Source organism: Furipterus horrens, unplaced genomic scaffold (assembly GCF_987537825.1).
Source record: "Furipterus horrens unplaced genomic scaffold, mFurHor1.1.pri manual_scaffold_3, whole genome shotgun sequence".
In the NCBI taxonomy this organism is placed as follows: Eukaryota; Metazoa; Chordata; class Mammalia; order Chiroptera; family Furipteridae; genus Furipterus; species Furipterus horrens.
In genome coordinates, this window is record NW_028327173.1 from 16,812,007 (window position 1) to 16,831,169 (window position 19,163).

The 19,163-nt window shown below is 36.3% G+C and overlaps 1 long non-coding RNA gene across 2 annotated transcripts in view; it reads left to right on the plus strand.

Annotated features, from left to right (window-relative positions):
- LOC150014413 (uncharacterized) overlaps positions 1-19,163 on the plus strand; it is a 48,194-nt gene that overhangs the window by 23,034 nt on the left and 5,997 nt on the right. Inside the window, exons 1-3 of one of the 2 annotated variants that reach the window (XR_016509930.1) lie at positions 150-889; positions 6,804-6,896; positions 18,920-19,009. This is a non-coding gene — a long non-coding RNA (uncharacterized LOC150014413). Of the gene's footprint in view, positions 1-149; positions 890-6,803; positions 6,897-18,919; positions 19,010-19,163 lie in introns of those variants that run through there. The other variant, XR_016509929.1, reaches the window with a different exon arrangement.

Below are 19,163 nucleotides of genomic sequence, written 5' to 3' on the forward strand. Positions count from 1 at the left end.
AAGACAGCTATTTTTAAGAAATAACCTAGTAGTGTAGATAAAACTCTCCACCACAGGCTCAGGTCAGTAAACATTCATTATTTTCCAGATTATTTCATTTTAAAAATACTTTAAGTTGTATATTATTTAAGGTTTCCAAAAACTTTCCTCCTTGTTCATGTATAGTTCTCAGGTTCTGAACATGTAGATCAAAAGACAGGAGCAATTAATAGTTAAGCCTCTCAACAGAAAAGAGCAGAAACAGGCAGTGATTTAATGGCAATATAAATAATGATACAGTCTAATATTGAAAAATAAGATTGTAGGAATAGCAGGAGAAAGAACTTTAAGTGTAAGGATGTCCAGGTCTTCAGATTTTAAATACTGAAGAAAAATGGGAAAGCCTTAGGAATTATCTACTGTTTAACTTTGCATGAGTGTTCACAAACATAGCTTTTATTTCAGGAAGGATAAAATAGTCTTGCATTTAAGCACTTGCCTTCATACATAGATTTAAGAAGGCGTTTTAAGGAAGACCAGTGGTAGAAAAGTAAAATCTAGTTGGCTGCAGAATTCCAACTTCCTAAAGTAGTAGGAAGGGAGAACCCTTTGGTTTAGGTTAGACCCAGAACTGTTAACCACCCACCTGCAAAGAAAAATCACTTACAGTGAGGAGATTAAACATGTAACTAAAATCTAAATATTCTTTGACCAATTTAGAAAGCATTGCATTTGAACTTGATTATCCAGACTTACCCTTCTACAGTGATTTCATAAAGCTTTAGCTTCATTCAGCTACTCTGTTTTTGCTGAGCTCTTGCTTCTACTTGGAGAGTTCACTGCAACTTCAACCAATGTAATCCTGGACTGCAAACTGAAGCCTCTCATGGAGTTGGTGCTATAAAATAATGTAAGTAGATTTTCCAGCTCAATTCTATTTTATTTCTGACATTAAAATTCAGAAGTTAAATTGTAAGAACCCCAAGAATGTGGTCTTTCTTAAGTAAAATGAAAAAATTACATGAGAAAATGTATTATTACAACTAGGGGTAATTTTCAGAACTTTTCTATGTGAATGTATTCATATTCATGACCTGCAACAGTGCCCCATAGACATTATAGTCAAGAAGCTATGGTTTATTATCACTGAACTGGGAGAACAGTGGCGCTATCTGATTTCTTAAGGGAAAACAACATTGTAGTAAAAACTGGAAAAACTGACACAACTCATCAGCTTCATTATAATGGAATTCAGCCCTTGTTTTCCCCTTTATTTTCAATCTCTGTGTCAATAGCTTAAATAGAGCCTTATTGGTGGTCTTGGTCTTGTACCCAACCTGAAACTCATAAGGCTTCTATTTCTTCAGTCATTTTAGAATCGACAGTTTGAATAGATACTCATTAAGTCTTTTCATCACCTAGCCTTCTTAAAATGACTTTTCTGGCCACTGCCTCTGTCTCCCTTCTTTGTCAGATCCTGGGTAAGTCATTCCTTTTATTTGGACTTCGGTTTCTCTACCTTGGGTCTTCCTGGACCCACAACAACTCTAGGCCATTCTTCATGGGGCTACATATTTCCCTTAGTGCTATGGGACCCTGGAATCTTAAAGTAGTTTCTTCTTTTACTCAAATCTGTGTCCTTTTTAGTCTTATTTAGTTTTTATATGTTGATGAGAGAACTTTTATACTGAAGGACTGAAATTTTGGGCTTGAAAATTATGTAATCTTAAGGTAGGGCCTTAGAGAGGGTAGGGGCATACCTGGCATCCAGAATATAATTCACTGCACCCATGAATGTAGATGAGGGAAATTACATCTTTATTTTCACTAATTCATAATTGAAATTTAGCTTTTCCTTTTAATATAAATGCTAGTAACAAAAGCACAGCAGTGTTAGTAGTACCTTACTTGTAACTGTCAGGTAGAAATCACAGATAATTTCATATCACATTGCAGTTATTGCAGATGCATTGAGATATGTAGTTTGCACTCATTTCTAGATCTTGTTATTTAATGTGTTGGTAAACACATTTATTACTGTGTCATAAATTTTTAATACTTTGGGAACTTCTGGTATAATAGATTTCCTTTATAAACCTATGTAATAGCCTCGTAATTATTTTGTGCATTTAAAAACGTTATTCTGAGAAGAGGTCTATAGGTTTCTCGATACTGCTAAACAGAACCATGGTACAAAAAAGGATTAAGAACCTCTGCTTTAATCAAAATAAATACTATTAGTAATGGGTTATAAACCATTGAATAAAATAAGAATCCATGAGTATACACTGATATAAATAAGTAGATGAATCATACAAGTGTTGGAAAAGTGAAAGCTTTTCCTTTTAATAGGATGATAACTAATAAATATAGATGTGATGATAGAGTAAGAAACTCATTTGTGGTGAGGCGAGGTAGAAGAGGATATGGGGGGATAAATGGTGATGGAGGAAGACTTGACCTGGTGTGGTGAACACACAATACGATATACAGATAATGTGTTATAGAATTGTACACCCTAAACCTATATAATTTTATTAACCAATGTTACCCCAATAAATTCAATTTAAAAAAACCCTCATTTGTGAATGCTAAAACTGGTGGGTGAAAGAAAGTTTCATGAACAGGAGGATATTTACATGGTGAAATGTCTCTGCATAAATTGCTTAATAGTTACAAAGGAAAAATAGTTGAGGAACCTCGTTAATCACCACTTTAACCAAGTCATCACTGATACTGGGACAGACCAACTTTATGTGCCTCAATAAAAAGCACTGGGGACAGAACATCTCTTCAGTGGCAATCCTGCCCAAAATGCACAAACTAAATTTAATTATGAAGAAATGTCCAGCAAACCCAAACAGAGGGCTATTTTACAAAATAACTGCCCTATACTCTTCAAAAATGTCAGTCAGGAAACAAAAAGAGGCTGAGGAACTGATGCAGATTAAAAGAGACAAAAAGGACAAGACAACTAAATGCAGTATGTGACCTTAGATTTGATACTGGACCAGAAAAAAAAATAGCCCTAAATAGTGCTTTTAAAACAATTGACAAAATTTAATATGGCCTGTGAGTTACATAATAGTGTTGTATCAGTGTTAAATGTCCTATTTTTTATATCTATGAAGTGGTTACATAAGAGAATAGCTTTATGAGCCCAGTTGGTGTGGCTCAGTTGGTTGAAGTATCATCTTTTGCATAGAAAGGTCATGAGTTTTACTCCCAGTCAGGTCACATGCCTAGGTTGCAGGTTCAGTCCCGGATGGGTCATGTGTGAGAGGCAACCAATTGATATTTCTCTGACATTGATGTTTCTCTCTCTCTCTCTCTCCTTTCCCCCCACCCTCTCTCTCTGGAATCAATAAATATATATATTTTAAAAAGAGTATATGATGTCTTCAAGTCTCAAATGGTTCAGAAAAAAATGCATGTATTTATAAACATGTAAAAAGGAAATAATAAAGCAAAGGGAGAAAAGTGTAAATAATTTTGAATTCAGAAAAAGGACTTAGGGGAGTTCCTTCTATTGTTCTTGAAATTTTTCTGTAAGTTTGAAATCTAAATTTAGGTTTTGGAAGGTGAAGACTTGTTCAAAGTCACACAAGTTAGAGACAGAGTTACTGCCAAAACTCAGATCTCCAGATATGGGTCCTCAACTGAATCCATTGGTGTTTGTGTTTGAATGGCAAAGGCTGAGCCACCCCTTTTTACTTCTCTTTTTGTTTTCTTGGTTCCTTAGAGCTAGTTCCTTCTACTAGAGAACGAGAGTAACAACTGAACACTTCTTTCAGTTCCTTCATGATTAGGCAAGGATCAGGTTGGGATATCCCTTTACTCTTAGAGGTTCAACATTTTTCTTATTGCCAGCCTTGGCTTCTTTTATATGGTACAATATTATTTGTATCACCTCTCCCAGAGTAATGGTGTATTATTTTAAATTTTTTTTTTTATTGATTGATTTTAGAAATAGAGGGAGGGAGAGAGAGTGACTCAGTGAGAGAGATTTGTGGTTCCACTTATTTATGCATTCATTCGTTGACTCTTATATGTGCCCTGGCCAGGGACTGAACCCGCAGCCTTGGTGTATTGGGACCATGCTCCTTCGAACTGTGCTACCTCGTCAAGACGAGTAATGATTTATTATTGTTTAAACTTCTTTCCATAGGCCACTCCATTTCAAGGTCTCTTCAATATTATCTGAAGAAAATTTTACATTTTCATTTCTGTGATTCTATAACTCAGTTCCTTAACTGATGGAAAATGAAGGCATAATATAATTAAAATAAGGGAACACAGCATCTCAGAATCATAGTCTTAAAATTCGGAGGTTAACTGCAATAATAGATGGTGAGACCATTTAATAGTTTTACTAGTTACTGAGTAATCTATCAGCTTTACAAAAATAAAATTAAATCTATAATTTTCTATGTAAATCAGGTAATTGTTATCAGTGTGAGGATGCCTTATGTTAAAATGAGATAATGGAAAATATTAATTGAACCATATTAAATTGTAATTTTTTGTAACAATTGAATTTCAACAATTTCATGTGGCTCAACCTAATAGAAGCAAGCATATTATTAGCATATTCTTATACCAATGGTAGAAAAATGGAGATAGTTCATATGGTATCTGCTTTTGACTCTTCAACTTCTCAGTTTCTTTTCCTATCCTGGCTGTTCTTTTGTCCTGACACAATTTTTGAGATTATTTCTAGGCTTCAGAGTCCTCCAAATTTCCATGTTGGCTTATATTAGTTTCCAACGCCTGGGAGCCTTTCAGCTATTCATAGGAAGTTAGAAATGGAATATCAGAGACAGTTTGTTCAATTTCCTTATACTTCCGATGAGAAAATAGAGACTAGCATCATACAGCTGATATCTCAGAGGTGTGGCAAGAAGACAATTATCCACCCCTGGCTGGTGTGGTTCAGTGTATCAAGCACTGGCCTACGAACCCAGAGGTCGCCGGTTCGATTCCCAGTTAGAGCACATGCCTGAGTTGTGGGCCAGATCCTCAGGGGGGGGGCATGCAAGAGACAACCAGTCAATGTATCTTTCTCTCCCTCTCTTTCTCCCTCCCTCTACTCTCTAAAAAAATAAATAAATAAAATCTTTTTTAAAAAAAGAATGCAATTATCCTGATTCTTAGTACAGTGGTCTTTCTATTTCAGCACCCACATTTCTGGACCTTATATTTTTCAACAGTCTGATTGTAAGGACTTGGGTCTATCTGTCAGTCTGTCTTTTCTCCCCCTATCTTTTTTAGCTCTTACTTCTTCTCACTCAGCCACCTGTATCTTTCCTATTTCCTCATTTTTTTTTCTTTTTTTCTACTCAAGAGAAGCCTTCATTTGTACATTCTATTTCTTTTCATCTATGCCATCGGTAAAACATGAAGAAACAATTGTATTCCCTATTTTTACTTCCTGCGGTGATACAATGGGGGAGTAGCTGGGATGATTTTATTTTAAGATAATGAAAGATAGCCTTGTATATTTGTATACTTGTTGTACATTGTTTTATACTTACAGAATATTTTGAAAGCAACTTAAAAAATAGTGGTTGATAATATTTGTGTTTACAATAAAAATTTCCATAGCCCAATGGAAACAACTGAAAGGAACTAGAGTTTTTTTTGTTTGTTTGTTTGTTTTAGTGTATGAGTGATCTTTTATTAAGCCTCAAAGAGTGGAGTCTTGAATTGCCTGTTGACTCTGTTGAAAATATGCCATATCCTTTTTTTTATTGTTAGTATTATTACAGATGTCCCGCTTTCCACTTCCTTTGCCCTCAATATGCCATATCTTTATTCCTAAAATACTGAATTGTTTATTTGAAAAGACCTTTAGGAATCATGTTCAGGGAAGCTGAGTAAAATATCAAGAAAAAGATATTTAAAGCCCTGGCCAGGTAGCTCATTTGGGTAGAGCATCCTTCCAAAAGGCCAGGCTTGTGATTCGATGCCTGGTCAGGGCACATACAAGCAACCAATGAATGCATGAATAATTAGAACAACAAATATCTCCCCCCAACTCCCGCCCCGCTCTTCCCCCCTTTCCCCTTCCTCTCTCCCTTTTTCCCTCTCCCTCTCTCTGTCTAAAATCAATTTTTAAAATTAAAAAGAAAAAGATAAGAATTTAGCATGGGGGAAGTGAAAGATTTTAGGGTAATGAACACGTCTTTGGGTCCTAAGAATATTGTAACTATTTGTAAAGGACAGAGCAGAGGTAATTGCTATCTTCTACTTCATAGTTCAGCTAGATACTCAGCCACTAAATAGCAAAACTTGGGAATGAATGGTGGACCAATCTGGGACCTTGAGGAGCATCTCAGGTTTTCCCTCCCTTTAAAGACTTAACTGTTGATAAAAGGTTCCCTCTAAACCCATTATTTTGTCAACATTTTCATCTTTGCAGCCCAGGAATTTGGTTTTGCGTGCTTTTCCTGCTTTTGGACAAATTGGCCTTATGTCCGTAGCTGTGCTCTATGCAAGGTGCTACCTCAGCCTGGAGTTTGGATAAGCACCGGCTGCTGGATGTGAATCAATGGAGGAGGCTTTACTTTTAAAGAGAAAAGGCCAGTGTGTGTGTTTTCTTCCTTCTGCAATGTAACTTTGCTAGAAATAGTAATTGAGTTTCTTTCATTAGTTAATTTCCCACTCCCACCCCAAACTAACGCCCATTTTCATCTCCTCAACCATCTTCTTAGGTGTAAACTATTGCTTTTTGTTGAAAGCAATTTATGGCAAAGTTGTATAATTATGTTTAGAAAATAAAAGATGGATATGTATGTGATCTCTGGTTTCTTCTCCTTTTCAAGCTTTAATCACCGTGTTATTCATAGACCTGATTTGGAGAAACGTAGAAGAGAAAGACCTCTTCATCTGGAATAAATGAGTTACTATCAATTATTGTAAATGGGTGTTAAGAGACTTACTGGTTCAATCTTAATAAGGTAACAAGCCTTAATTCTCTAATTTTATCAACTATAAATGTGCAGTTTCCCCCAGCTATCAATTGTTCCTATTAGATAGCTAGAGCTGAAAAGACGTGGTATTTATTTTAGGGTACATTCACAATTATATGAAGCTGAGATGTGATCAATGCCGTACCAGCTACCTTATCAAATATAAAGGAAGCAGTTGCTCATTACTCATGCCTCTATTCTGCAGGTATTTTCTACAAATACAGCAGGCAATACGTTTTAAATTTTTTCACTTTAACTTATTTTACTGATAGTTATTCTATTTTACTTGTTGAATTTGCTCCAGGACTCGGGGTTGCAGCAGGGAGGCAGAGGCAGGGGACAGAACTTACTGATAAAGTTTAAAGAGTGATTCACCAGAATGATTACCCTTTTAGACTTCTTCTTGACTAAAGAACTTAGCAGATAAACTTGACTTAGTCAGGAAGCTACCTAGATCTATTCTACTTGTTCAGGGTTTACCAGTTGCTTAAAATTTGTCTTCATACAAATTTTCTAAGTTGGCCAGGTTGATCTTATTCTTTTCTAGCCATCCATTAACACTGTATATACTAGTGTTTCAGAAGCCAGTTGGATTCCTTAAGATATTACTAGGTGTTCAAGGTGAAACACATTTGGTAAGTACTGTATATTATATTTCTCTCTTGGGTATATTCATAATTCATGTTATGAATATATTATGAGTGAATATTAAAGTCTCTCGAGAACACCAATAAATCTGCTTAATTTTGTTTAGCCCAGTGTATTTAGTAAATACTTTCTAAATTACAAGTTGTAGTTCAAATGTTACTTTCTACATGAAACCTTGCATGATTTCCACAGACAGTGTACAATGTGTCCACCACTCAATTCACATAACTCAGAGTTATATTATAAAATACTATAAAAATAGTGTTTGTTACCATTATGATGTATTCTTTTGATAGTAAGCAACAAAAAACTTAACCTCAAACTGGTTTAAACAATTTCAGTCATCAACTGAAAACATAGATGAAGTTTTGTCTTCAGTATTGAGGCTCAGTGATGTTACCAAAGAGCTGGTTTCTTCTTCTAAAATATTTGATTTTGTACAGTTTGCTCTTTCATCTCAGGATAACTGTAACAGTTTATAGGAAAGCTACATGTGCTTCCCTCATCTCTAGTAAGGAGACCATCTCTCAAAGAAGTTACTTTAGAATAGCAAGGAGACGTGTTTCTCAGAAGCCCCAGCAAAGGTAATAATCTCATTGGCCTCTGAATTAAGGTCACTTGCCCATCATTAAACCAGTCAATGTCCATGGAGGTAGGATGTGCTGATCTTTTTAAGTTTAAATTGATGAGAGAGAGAGAGAGAGAGAGAGAGAGAGAGAGAGAGAGAGAGAGAAGAAATGTTGTTCCACTTATTTATGCATTTATTAGTTGATTCTTGTACGTGTCCTGACAGGTGATCAAACATGCAACCTTGATGTATCAGGACAACACTCTAACCAACTGTGTTACCCAGCCAGGGCTGATGTGCTGGTCTTAAGCCAATTAGGGTCTACCCTAGATTTTGGTGTGAAGTCAGCTTTCTTGGAAGCTTCCTTATGTGATTACATATAAGAGAATATGAGTATTGTTACTAAGAAGAAGGATGAATAGATGCTGAGCAGCCAAAACCAATAAAAATCTACTACATGATGCTAACCATTCTATTACTTCTGTATTAATTAATACATTGATACATCAATTAATACATAATTAGTACATTAATTAGTCATTCTGTGTTAATTAACTTTGTTTACACAAATGTTTGTCACATCAATATTCATAATAGCCAAAACATGGAAATAATCCAAGTGTCTGTGAACTGATGGTGGATAAACAAAATGTGGTATATCAATATAATGAAATATTATTCAGAAATAAAAAGTAATAAAGTACAGTTATTTGCTACAACTTGAAAACATTATGCTAACTGTAAGAATCCAATCACAGAAGACTACATATTGTATGATTCCATGTATATGAAAAGTCTAGAGTAGGCAAATCCATAGAGACAGAAAGTAGATTAGTGGTCACCAGGGGCTAGGGGGATAGGGGAAATGGGGCATGGTTGCTAATAGCTACAAGGTTTCTTTGGGGAGATGATGAAAATGTTCTAGAATTAGTGGTGGTGATGCTTGCACAACTTTGTGAATATACTCAAACAATTGAATTGTACACTTTAAAAGTAAAATGTGTGGTATGTAAATTATGTCAATTAAAAAAATATAAAATACTTGTACACCTTGAAATTAGGGGCTCATTCTCATCTCTGTATTTTCAAATCCCTTCTCTCCATTCCCAGTGCCTTACACATAGCAGGTGCTTAAAATATATTTGAATGAATGAATGGAAAATTAAATTGAAAGAATTGATTATATTTTTACCATAAAGATCTGGAAAGACAGTTACTTAATTCTCTTTTTAAATTAGCAATGCATATGAGTGCAGATTAACATCTTTGCAACTAAAATGTCTAAATTATAGTCAAAAAAGAAAAAAAATTGTTGATTGTGAGAAAGAAATATTGATTTGTTATTCCACTTATTTTTTTAAAAGATTTTATTTATTTGTTTTTAGAGAGAGGGGAGGGGAGGGAGAAAGAAAGGGAGAGAAACATCTCATATGCACTCTGAGCAACCCAGGCTGCCCTGACCAGGAATCAAAACAGCGATCCTTTACTTCGTGGTATTGATACAGAGAGATCTGATCAGATCACTGGAGAGAAGTAGAGAGGCGCCTTAGGAGTAGTTTTCTGAGGCAACAAATGGTGAGCAGTCTAGGACGGGATTGGCTGAGAAGCTGAAAGCCTCCAGAGCACATGGAAATAAAAAGAGGGCTGGCTCTCTGGCTCTCAGGCTCTTCTTTGAGGATGCCTGGATGATCGTGCTGCCTGCGTTTCCCAACAGGTGGTATTTTGGATGAGAAGGAACTCCAGGTACAACCTAGGATCAGGCTGGCCTAGCAGAGGGTGGCAGGTTTATTCTTTGGGTATTTTAGAGGGAATGAGCTCTGAGGCAGAAGCTTGCCATTATTCCAAAATTGCGTAACTTTTGTATCTTATGTTGTTTTAGTTTATAAACCAATCATATAGAAATAAGATAACTAAAAACTAACAGGGGGAATGATAGGAGAATCCAGGTGTAAGGGTTTAGCCTTGATTAATAGGCTTAAGTGATTAAAGCTGTAACTAGAGTTAAAGAGTTTAGCCTGAATTGATAGGCCTAAGTGACTAATTCGTATGGAAAGCTATTATTCCAACATTGTGAAGCTTTTGAATAAAGACCCCTTTCCTTTATCACCAAACCTTTGCCTCTGGAATTTTGCCTGGAGAGAGGCAGCAGACAGCAGGAGCCCAACTTGCTGTTAGGTAACAGTAAAACACCCAATCAACTGAGCCACCGGGTCAGGGCTATTGTTCCACTTACTTGTGCATTTATTGGTTGATTCCTATAATTGCCCTCACCAGGGATTGAACCTACAACCTTGGCATATGGGTATGATGCTCTAATCAACTGAACTACCTGGCCAGGGCTATTCTTCACTTTCGGTTTGGTTTGTGATTTGTCACATGAACAAATACCATTTGGTCATATATAATTACAGAATTAATCTTGTTAGTTCATATTTCCTCACTTTCACAGTATTTATTTTCCTGATTTCCTTGTAAAATTTGTTTTCACTTAATTTTCAACTTTGAGAGCAAAGAATTTAACTGGAGTTCTGAACTTGTTTTGTCTGATTACTGCTTATAATAGTTATATTACTTCTACACACAATTACTTTGGGTTTGTGTTTCCAGAGGGCTTTAATCATGTTAGCACCATTCAACTTAGTCTCTGTACTTAGCTCCATAAAGGTGGGCTATGGAGGCACATACAGTATATGTGCATATGGAATTATTGGTGATGCAAATGATCATGAACCTGAAATAGGAAATAATCAGAAATTATCTTCTAAGTTTTTTACTGGCTTTATTTAAACTGGCCAGTCTACCACCTCCTTGCTACCCCAATTTCTACATAAAATACAGAGTCTGCTTAACTCTGCCACTCAGAAGCATTAGATACTCTTCATAGCCCTTCCATCTTGAAGGCTGAGTCAGAGATAAGGCAGCAGATCCTGCTGGTTTTGGTTTGGGACTTCCACGAAGCTTTCTGAAACAACTGTCCTGCTTCTAATAACTGACAGCCTCAGTTGGACAGTAAATATGTTTTTAAGCTAGAAAAGTACTCTTTTATTCTTTTTTCAAAACTTTTAGTTTTTTTACAAATTTTAATTCTACCTAAAGTTGGAAAGAAATAGTAACAATCATGCCATATACACTTTATCTAAATTTATCAATTGTTAACATTAATAATTTGCCTTATATACTATATATGTGTGTGTGGATATGTGTATATATCTAAAATACACACACATATTTCCTTCTTAAACTTGAAAACTTTGACAGAGAACTAGAAACTATAAAAAGTGACATAAAACAAAACCAATATAGCAATTTGTAAATGAATGAAATGAAAACTCTAGACTGAGACAGTGGTGAACACTGAAATTTGTAAGGTAAGTTAGACTCAAATCTGGTGACATTGTTAATCTTTCTGCAAGTCCAGAAAGAAATAAAGACAGAAGCAGAGATGAGAGAGCATGTATCTTCAGGGAGAGAAAAATGCAGAGAGAGTAGCTACCTAACTATTTTTTAGTTCATCCTCTTTCCACTACAAATGATGACACAATAAACATCTTTGTATATGTATGCTTATGCACTAGTATTTTTATTTATATAGAAAAGAGCCCATATGCTACATTAAAATGATGTCTTAAATTGTGAAAGGTACTACCACATTACTTGCCAAAAAGTTCGGAGCAATTCTTATTTCCCCTACCAATGTGTGAGAGTTCTCATCTCCCCACATTGTTTCCATTATTAAATGTCATTGATGTTTTGATATATTGTCAATCTGGAGAGTTAAAAATGGCATCTTAAAAAGTCTATTTTGCATAAAAATGGGCATGACCAATAGAATAAAAGAGAAATTTAGAAATAAACCCTTGCATATGTAGTCAAATGATTTTCAGCAAGCATATCAAAAACCATTTCAATAGGAAAGGATATTCTTTTCAACAAATAGTATTGGAGAAACTGCATATCCACATGCAAAGTCTCTTACCTCCTACCATCTACAGAAACTAACTCAAAATGGATTAAAGACCCGAATGTTAGAACTAAAACTATAAAGCTCTTAGAAGAAAATAATAGTGGAAAAAGTTCATGACATTGGATTTAACAATGATTTCATAGATATGACACCAAAAGCACAGGCAACAAAAGAAAAAATAGATAAATTGAACTTCATCAAAATTAAAAACTTTTGTGCATCAAAGGATACTATCAACAGCATAAAAAGGCAACCCACAGATGGGAGAAAATATTTTTCAAATCATATATCTGATAAGAGATTAATATCCAGTCCTGGCCAGGTAGCTCAGTTAGTTAGAGTGTCATCCTCATATGCCAAATATGCAGGTTCGATCCCTGGTCAAGGGACATAGAAGAATCAACCAAGGAATGCATAAATAAGTGAAACAAGTGGTGTTCCTTTGACTGTCTCTTTCCCTTTCTCTCTCTAAAATCAATAAATAAAAATTAAAAGAAAAGAGATTAATATCCAGAATTCATAAAGAATGCCTACAACTCAACAAGGGCAAAACAAAAAAAAGAAACAACCTATTTAAAAATGAGCAAAGGGCCCTGGCTAGTGTGGCTCAATGGACTGAGTGCCGGACTGCGAACCAAAGGGTCACTTGTTTGATTCCTAGTCAGGGCACATGCTGGTGAGAGGCAACCACACATTGATGTTTCTCTCCCTCTCTTTTTCCTTCCCTTTCTCTCTCTCTAAAAATAAATAAATAAAATCTTTAAAAAGTTAAAAAATAAAAGTGGGCAAAGGGCTTGAATAGAATTTCTCCAAAGAAAATATAAAAATGGCCAATAAGAACATGAATAATGTTCAACATCACTCTTCAGCAGGAAGACACAAACCAAAATCACAATGAGATATCAATTCACATCCACTAGAATGGCTATAATAAAAAGACAGAGATTAACAAGTGTTGGTGAGACTTGGAAAAACTGGAACCCTCATATATTGTTGGTGGGAATGTAAAATGGTGCAATATTTTAGAAAACAGTATAGTCATTCCTCAAAAAATTATACATAGAATTACTATGTGACTCAGCAATTGCACTTTTGTTATACAAAAGAATTGTAAGCAGGGTTCATAGCAGCAACACTCACAATAGCCCCAAAATGGAAGCACCCAAGTGTCCACTGACAGATGAATAAATAAACAATCTGTAGTAGTATATACATGCAATGGAATATTATTCATCCTTAAGAAGGAGTGAGGTACTGCCTTGACCTGTGTCTCTCAATTGGTTGGGCATTTTCCCACAAAGTGAAAGATCAATGGTTTGATTTCTGGTCAAGGCACATGCCTGGGTTGTGGGTTCAGTCCCAAGTCAGGGTGCCTTCATGAGAGGCAGCTGATCAATGTTTCTCTCAATCTCTTTCTCCCTCACTCCCCCCTCTCTGAAAATAAGTAAGTAAGTAAATAAATAAATAAATAAAGGCGTAAAGTACTGACACATGCTACAACATGATGAACCTTGAAAACATTATGCTGCCCTGGCTGGGAAGCTCAATTGGTTATAGAGCATTGTCCCAATAGCCAATGTTCTAGATTGGATCCTGGGTCAGGGTACATACAAGAATCAGCCAATGAATGCATAAATGGGTGGAACAGCAAACTGATCTCTCTCTGTCTCTGTCTCTCTCCCCTCTCCTCTCTCTCCCTAATATCAATTTTTTTAAAAATTATGAAACATAAGACAGATGCAAAACACAAATATATGATTCCACTGATATGAGGTACCTAGAATAGTCAAATTCATGAGCAGATGGTACAACAGTGGCTACCAAGGGCTGAGGGTAGAGGGGATGGGGAGTTGCTGCTTCATGGGTTCAGAGTTTCAATTTGGGATGATGACATAGTTCTGGAGGTGGATAGTGGTGGTGGTTACACAATGTCAATGTACCTGTACTTAATGCCATTGAACTGTACACTTAAAAGTGGTTAAAGTGATAAAATTTATGTTATATATATTTTATCACAATTAAAAGAACTCTATATATACTTGACTACTAATGAAGTTGAGCACCTTGTTTGTTTGTTTTTTTGTTTTGTTTTGTTTTTCTTTTTTTCTTTTAATTGTTGTTCTATTACAGTTGTCCCATTCCCCCCTCCCCCATTGCTCTCTGTTTTGTTTTGTTTGTTTTTTTGTTGGACATTTGTATTTCACCATTTATAAATTGCCTGCCCTTATCCTTTGCCCAATTTTCCCCTAGCTGGGTTGTTTATTAATTTGTTATTAAGTTATATAAGCTTCTTTTACATTAAAAGTAGTAGCCCTTTGTCTACAAGTGCTTTTTCTTCCATTTAATTTAGTCTATGGTGTCTTTTGATATTCAAAAGTTTCAGAAAATGGCTGTCAAGGGCCCACTACCATTATCAGATGAATTTAGTGTGATGAGAGGTAGAGGAATCAGTTTACAAAAAAATAGGATGTTGAACAGAAAACCTAACTACTAAATAAAATTCTGTAAAGATGTGGCCTCTCCAGCAAAGAACTACAAGGAAATGAACAGAGGCACTATATATTGGTGCTATTAGCAAACTAAGTCATGATTCACTCATTAATTCCTCTAATAATTTACTCATTTAACAAACATTAATTAAAAATATAATGTACCAAGCATTGTATTATAACAGAATACAAAAATAACTAAGACATGGGTACTGCTTTTGAGAAGCTCATGGTATATTTCAGGAGGTGGAAATATTAAATCATAAATAATAGACTTCTGGTCAAGATGGTGAAATAGGCAGACATGGCTCGCCTCTTTGCACAACCACATCAAAATTATAACTAAAATATAGAACAACCATCAGCCAGAACAGAATTAAAGAAACCACATCCATCTAATGAAAAGCACAAACGAACGAGCAAAATTGAACCAGAGGCATGTAAACAAGGAACAGACTAAAAGGTACCAGCGGGGAGGGGAGGAGGGAGAGAAGGCAGGTAAGTAGGGAAAGGGTTTAGTAAAGGAACTAGTATAAATAACCCATGGATGACATGTACAACGAGGTGAGGATTGACTGTGGGAGAAGGGGTAGGCTGTGGGTGGGGAAGCAATGGGGGAAAAAGTGGGACAACTGTAATGGAAAAACAATAAATCTAAATAAGTAAATAAATAAATAAAATAAAATAAAGAAACCACATCCATCCAGATTGAGCTCACAAGCTAGTGCCATATCTGAGACTCCATCAACATGGCTAACACTCTTTGACCCACCTTGGACATTCCCAGATACTAGGCCCTCCCAAGCTGCTTTTCCATATGAATGGCTGATCTTGGCTCATGCTTAACAACTTCCTAAATCATCTCAAACAATCAACAGCTGGCCTGAGTGAGCCCCAGGGCTGGCACTAGCAGCAGCCAGCTTAGATTCACAGCTTGGCTTTGCCTGGGAATTTCCAAGCCCAGCACAAGTAGCAGCCATCTCAGATTGCTTTATAGCTCAGATAGCGTGCCCCAGGAAAACACAGGTAGGGGCTAACCTTGGCCTGCACCACCCAGGAAATCCCAGAGCCGCTGTACCCAGTGGACAGCTATAGACCACATCAAAGCACCACCACCCTGCCCCTGCACAGCTGATCCTCCACAGAGGGCAGAGGTTAGTGATATGTGGTCACAGCCAATCCTTGCAGCTGACTGGCCTGGGTAAATCCCTCCCATTGAATTGCCAATAGCAACCAAGGCTCAACTACAGGAGGAGGGTATACTCAGCCCACATGGAAAGCACACCTTGAGTGCCCAGCTTGGGTGATAGGAGAGGCTGTGCCACCAGACTCTACAGAACACCTACTACATTAAGCCACACTACCAAGACACAGAGTCAAAGTAGCTCTACCTAATACATAGAAACAAACACGGGGAGGCTGCCAACATGAGGAGATAAAGAAACATGACCCAAATGAGCAAACAGATCAAAACTCCAGAAAAAGAGCTAAACGAAATGGAGATAAGCAATCTATTAGATGCAGAGTTCAAAACGCTGGTTATAAGGATGCTTAAGGAACTTAGAATATCAGCAGCACAAAAAGGATCCAGTCAGAAATGAAGGATGCACTAATTGAAATAACAGTTTTCAGGGAAACAACACTAGAGTGGATGAAGCCAAGAATCAAATCAATAATTTGGAACATAAAGAAGAAAAGAACAATCAGTTAGAAAAACATGAAGAAAAAAAGAATCCAAACAAATTAAGATAATATAGGCAACCTCTGGGACAATTTCAAGAGGTCCAACATTCACATCATAGGGGTGCTAGAAGGAGAAGAGAAAGAGCAAGAAATTGGAAATCTATTTGAAAAAATAATGAAAGAAAACTTCCCTAATTTGGTGAAGGACATAGACATGTTAAGTCCAAGAAACACAGAGAGTCCCAAACAAGATGGATACAAAAGAAGCCCACTCCAAGACGCATCATAATCAAAATGCCAAAGGTTAAAGATAAAGAGAGAATCTTAAAAGCAGCAAGAGAAAAGAAGTTAGTTACCTACAGAGGAGTTCCCATAAGACTGTCAGCTGATTTCTCTAAAGAAACTTTTCAGGCCAGAAGGGATTGGCAAGAAATATTCAAAGCCATGAAAAGCAGGGGCCTATAACCAAGATTGCTCTACCCAGCAAAGCTATCACCTAGAATTGAGGGACACGTAAAGAGCTTCCCAGACAGAAAAAAAAAAAAACAAAAACTAAAAGAGTTCATCATTACCAAACCATTATTATACGAAGTGTTAAAGAGACTTATTTAAGAAAAAGATCAAAATTGTGAACAATAAAATGGCAAAAAATACACATCTATCAACAATTGAATCTAAAAAACAAACTAAGAAAGTAAGAACAGAAACAGATTCATGGATACAGAGAGCATTTTAATGGTTGCCAGCCGGAAAGGGGATGTGGGGGAGTGGGTGATGTCGATTCAACACGGGAGGAGACAGATACTGTGTCACTCCCGAGTCGGACTGCACAGCCATTCTCGGCGGTGCAGATAGACTCTTAAGAAGCTACACCATCGTCTCTCGAGACGGACGGCTGCCGACGACGAAGAAGTACAAATAGGGCCCTGGTTGGTGTGGCTCAGTGGAGTGAGCGCTGACCTGTGAACCAAAGGGTCACTGGTTCAATTCCCAGTCAGAACTCATGCCTAGGTTGTGGGCCAGGTCCCCACTTGGGGGCCTGCAACAGGCAACTTATTGATGTATCTATCAAACATCGATGTTTCTCTTCCTTTCTTTCTCCCTCTTTTCCTCTCTCAAACAATAAATTAAAAAATATTTTTAGAAAGAATAGTATAGGAAAGGGAGAAGCCAAAGAACTTACATTCATGACCCATGGACATGAACTAAGTGTGTGTGTGTGTGGGGGGGTGTTTCTGGAGGGAAGGAGGTACCGGAGGGAGGGGGACCAAGGGGGAAAAATTGGGACAACTGTAACAGCATAATCAATAAAATATACTTTAAAAAAGTGTTGAATATTGCTGAGAGGCTAAGATAAAGGTAGAGATAAGGCTATTGGGTTTGGCAAGACGAAGGTTATAATGACCTGGACAAGGCAGTTTCAGTAGAATGGTGGAGACAAAAAGATCTGAATGGGTTGAAGAGAGAATAGAGATGATAAAGTAGAGACAACACATAGAGACATACCCTTTGAATAGTTTTGTAAATAAATAGAATGATAGCTGGGAAGGAAACTTTAAAAATATTTTTAATAAAAACCAATTTTTAAATACATTATATTACATGGTACAAAGTTTTAAAGGTACAAATGGGTATACAGTGAAAATCTCACTTCCACGTCTTTCTCCCAATCAGTGTTTTCCTCCCTCGTTTCAATGTTCCCAGTATCTCATCAATCATTCTGGAAATATTCTCTGTATATACAAGCCAATATTTATGTTATTCTTCCACCTTTCATCTCTTTATTTTATTTTTAATATATTCTGAGAGAGAGAAACATTTGAGTACCTGGCCAGTCCCCCTTCTTTTAAACAAATGTACAAGTGGCAACTCACTGTATACTCTGTTTCTGCCCTTTGTATCATCATGTCTTGGAAATTGTTCCATGTAGGTATACAAAAAGATCTTCTGCTTCTTTATTCATGGTTTCATGGTGTTGTTATACCCTAATTTATTTATTCAATTCCCTAGTAAATATTTAAGTGGTTTTCAATCTTTTGCTATTATAAAGCTGCAATGAATAATTTTGTACATAGGTCTTTTCACATGTGTGACAATATATCTGTAGGATAAAATTAATTAGAATATTGCTGAATCAAAGGGTAAGTACATTTGTAAGTTTGATAGATGTGGTGCCGAAATGCTTCTATAATTTGTACCAGTATGTCCTACCAGCAATGATGAGAAGGCCTATTTCCCCATACAGTTTGTTATCAAATTTTTATCTTTGCCAATCTAGTAAGTGAAAAATGATCTTTTGGTGTTGCACCAAAGTGATCTCTTTTATTCTGCATTTTTAAAATTTTGAGTGAGGTTGAATATATTCTCAAAAGTTTATAAGCTATTTGTATTTATTTTTTCTTTCAATTGTCTCTTCCCATCTTTTGCTCATTTTTCTAATGAGTATTGATCTTTTTATTGAGTTTTAGGAGCTCTTAACATATCAGGAAAGTTAGCCCTCTCTCTGTGATATGAGTTGCAAACATGTCTTTTCACTTTGTTTATAGTGATTTTTTTTCTGCAGAATTTTAATTAATTTTATTTTTTAAAGATTATATTCATTTATTTTCATAAAAAGGGGAAGAGAGGGAGAGAAACATCAATGTGAGAAACATTGATCAGTTGCCACTCGTACATGCCCCAACAAGGCACCGAAACCATAACCCAGGTATGTGCTCTGACTGGGAATCAACCCAGTGACCTTTTACTTTGTGGGACAATGCCCAACCAACTAAGCCACATCAGTCAGGGCTTTGCAGAATTTTTTAAAACATAGTTGAATTTATGTGAGTTTTGTGTCATACTTTTACAACCTTTGCCAC